The sequence below is a fragment of the Camelina sativa genome, chromosome 12 (genome assembly GCF_000633955.1).
Source record: "Camelina sativa cultivar DH55 chromosome 12, Cs, whole genome shotgun sequence".
Lineage (NCBI taxonomy): Eukaryota > Viridiplantae > Streptophyta > Magnoliopsida > Brassicales > Brassicaceae > Camelina > Camelina sativa.
This window is the reverse complement of record NC_025696.1, coordinates 23,470,135-23,474,422: the sequence shown is the minus strand read 5'-3', so window position 1 is coordinate 23,474,422 and position 4,288 is coordinate 23,470,135. Positions and strand designations below refer to the sequence as shown.

The 4,288-nt window shown below is 42.8% G+C and overlaps 2 pseudogenes; both read left to right on the top strand.

The window, feature by feature from the left end:
* On the top strand, positions 525–4,288 carry LOC104732491 (annotated as a pseudogene).
* LOC109127986 lies at positions 2,082–4,288 on the top strand (annotated as a pseudogene).

Genomic DNA, 4,288 nt, shown 5'->3' with positions numbered 1-4,288 from the left:
AACAACCCAGATTGTTGCGATGGGCAACAAGTCCAAAGAACAGTGGGTGGTCAAACCTGTTTTAAAATTGGCAGTTGTGACTACTTTATCTATGCTTGATAGGACTATTGAACCGATCCCATCAAATGCACAGATGGCAAAATCTCCGGAACCTGACCGCAATATAGGAGACTCAGGTCCTACTATAGACCCAACATTCCCCATTCCTCCAGGCTGGGATGTTATGTCGTCAAAATTCAGGAAGAAACACCTGAAAATTTGGCACAGTCAAGTAAGATCTTCGCCTACAACTACTCTCGTCTCGACACGAAGAGGATCCTCGAGTCAGACACCCCATTTTTGAAAGCATATGATTTCACAACCTTTTGTTGTATATTAATGACGATTTTTTGCTGGAATGTAAGGGGCTTGAATAGTCCTTCTCGTCAACGAATAGTAAGAAGTTGGATTAATTCTAACAACCTTTTGGTCGAAAGTTTTTTGGAAACCCATGTGGCAGAGGAGAATGCTTCTACAGTGTTAGCTGCGACAATGCCATGATGGAGAATGGATAACAACTATTGCTCCTCTCCCTTGGGTAGGATCTGGATTGTTTTGGATCCTTTGGTGTCTCTGATGGTCTTTAAGAAGTCAGAAAAGATGATACTTTGTGGTATTAAGATTACGGGTATTAATCAGTCTTTTGCGGTGGCATTCATCTATGGGAAAAACACGGAAATAGAGAGAAGGACTTTATGGGTAGAGATAACTGACTTAACAAATTCTACTCTAATCTCTCGTACTCTGTGGCTGCTAGTTGGAGATTTCAACCAAATTGCCAACTCCAATGAACATTTCTCTATGTTTCATTCTAATTTACCACTTAGAGGGATGGAGGATTTGCAGAACTGTTTGAGGGATAACAACTTAGCTGATATACCAAGTTGGGGGGTGCTTTATACTTGGTCCAATCATCAGCAGGAGAACCCCATTATAAGAAAGTTGGATAGAGCTATAGCTAACAAACTATGGTTCTCTACCTTTCCAAGTGCAATCTCAGCTATTGATTCGCCTGGAGATTCGGATCATGCCCCTTGCATTATCACCATCATCAACCAGCCATCTCGATCCAAGAAAATCTTTAAATACTTCTCCTTCTTATCCACTCACCTCAGTTTTGCGACTCGGCTTACTGAGGCTTGGAATGAGGATATTGCTGTGGGATCTCACATGTTCTCGCTTGGAGAGCACATGAAAGCTGCTAAGAGAGCTTGCAAGGATTTAAATAGGCAGGTTTTTGGCAATCTCCAACAAAGAACTAAGGAGGCACTCATCACATTGGAAGATATACAAAGCTAGTTGCTATCCAACCCCTTTGACACCTTATTCCGAGAGGAACATGTTGCACGAAAAAAATGGGATGTCTTTGCTGCTGCACTTGAATCTTTCTATAGGAAAAAATCAAGGATAAGATGGCTAGCTGAGGGAGATGCTAATACTAGTTTTTTCCACCCTACGGTCCTTGCTAGTCATGCAAAAAATGTCATTCGCTTTTTTATTGGTGATGATGGAGTTAAAGAAGAGAACATCGAACAGATTAAGCAGATGATTGTGACATACTACTCTCAGTCCTTGGGTGCTGTCAGTGACATGGTGAATTCGTTCTCAGTGGAGGATATATGAGAAGTACACCCTTTTAGATGTGATGCAGCCCTAGCAGACCAGTTGCAAGCCATTCCCTCAGAGGAAAAGATTATAAGTTCAATCTTTTCCATGCCTAAAAGCAAGGCTCCTGGTCTGGATGGGTTCCCCGTTGAGTTCTTCTGGGAGACTTGGGAGTTAGTAAAAGATTCTACAGTGGCTGCAATTCAGGAGTTCTTCTGAACAGGTCATTTTCTCAAGAGATTCAACTCCACAGCCATCACTCTCATTCCCAAGGGTAATGGAGCTGATAGATTGTCCCAGTTTCGCCTGGTCACCTGCTGTAATACTATTTACAAAGTTATAACTAGGCTCATATCAAAGCGGCTCAAGCTTTTCATTCCTCAAGCAGTCCAAACAAACCAAGTGGGCTTTATTAAAGGGAGACTTTTTTGGTGAAAATGTGCTTCTCGCTTCTGAACTGGTGGATAATTTTCATTTCCAAGGGGAAGTTACAAAGGGGTTGTCTGCAAATCGATCTCTCAAAGGCTTATGATAATGTCAATTGGGATTTCTTACTCAATATTCTCATTGCAATGGAACTACCGCTAGTCTTCATCAACTGGATTAAAGTTTGTGTAACGTCTCCTTCATACAGCATAGCTTACAAAGAGGAATTGATTGGTCATTTTCAAGGGAAGAAAGGGATAAGACAGGGAGATCCGATGTCTTCTCACCTATTTGTTCTAGTTATGGACATTTTGGCCAAACACCTGGATCGGGGAGTGCGACAAGCCAAGTTCAGCCTCATCCAAAGTGTATAAACCCCTTAATCACACATCTAAGCTTTGCAGATGATGTGCTGGTTTTCTTCGATGGAGCTGAGTCATCTCTTCAAGGAATTTTGGAGATCCTGGATGACTTCAGGAGGGGCTCGGGTTTGGGGTTGAACAGACAAAAGACAGCTCTATTGATTGATGGCGGCGAGGTTACAAAAAATAAACTGATGGCTGAGAGGTTTGGGATATCTCATGGATCCTTGCCTGTTCGTTACCTCGGTGTTCCTCTCATGGCCCAAAAAATGAGAAAACAGGACTACCAACCCCTCATTGACAAAATCAACTCACTGTTTACTGCTTGGACTGCTAGAAATCTATCTTTCGCAGGGAGGTTACAACTATTGCAATCGGTTATCTACTCCACCATAAACTTATGGGCCTCTATATTTATCTTGCGGAATCAATGCCTCTTGAATATAGAACTAATGTGTAATGCTTTTCTCTGGAAAGGGGCTCCTAACTCTGCTAGGGGAGCAAAAATTGCCTGGGATATTGTATGCTCCCCGAGAGAGAGTGGCGGTCTTGGTTTGAGAAGGTTAGCAGATTGGAACAAGGTCCTCGCCCTTAAACTCATCTGGTTACTGTTTTCTGCAGCTGGGTCTCTCTAGGTTTCGTGGATAAGGCAACACTTGATTGGGTATCGGAATTTTAGGACTTAAATCCTAGTGCCTCAGGAAGCTGGATTTGGAATAAGCTTTGCAAGCTTAGCCCCCTAGCTAGACCTTTTTTAGTTTGTGAGATTGGCTCAGGTGCATCAGCAAATTTCTGGCATGACAATTGGACTGGATTAGGTCCTCTTGTGGAGCTGGTGGGTCCGATGGGCCCTCAAACAGTGGTTTTACCCCTTCAAGTTGTGGTACGGGATGCAATTCAGGGTCGATCGTGGTGGCTTGCTAGAATCAGAAGCAGAAACCCAATCATCTGCCTGCTAAAAAGCATCCTGCCAAGCGTCGAACCTTTGATAGAGTGTCAACATGGTGATGTCTATCTGTGGAAGGCTGATAACAATGCTCCCTCAAGAAAGTTTTCTACACAAAAAACTTGGCTGGCCTTGCACCCAACTATGCATGAGGTTTTGTGGCATAAGGTAGTGTGGTTCAAAGATCGAATTCCTAAGCATGCTTTCATTTGCTGGGTGGTGGCGTGGAACAGACTACACACAAGGGATAGATTGAGGAATTGGGGCCTCAATATTCCTTATGTATGTGTTATATGCAATGATCAGGACGAATCGAGGGATCACTTGTTCTTTAAGTGTAGTTTCAGTACAACTGTTTGGAGCTTCTTCACTACGAGAGCTTCTTTGACCCCGCCTACTCAGTTTATGGACTCGCTTGTCTGGTTGACAGGAGCTTCATCAAACAGGAATATTTCTCTCATCATCAAGCTAGCGTATCAGGCATCAATCTACTTTATCTGGAAGGAACATAACCTTCGTATTCACACAGGCAAAGTTAGACCACCTCACCTCCTCATAAAGGATATCCAACTTATCATTAGAGCTTGATTAATTCCACTCTCAAGGTTACAGTCGTCACACAACTTGGAAGACTCTGCTCTATGTACTTGGTTTGATCGGTTCCAGCCTGCCTAAGTTGATCTCCCGCTGTGTTGTCTCCATTTTCGTTTTTTCCCTGTAGGTGGCTGTCCTTTGTTTGTCCTCCTTGATGCAGGATGCAAGATGCAGGTAAGGGATATATCTCTTTCTTTTGTCTTTTGGGCCTGCGGCTAGTTTGGGCTTTTGGCCTTGTAATGAAACTGATTACCCATGATAATATAATATATATTGTTTAAAAAAAAAATGTATGGTCATGACAACCATTCTTGCA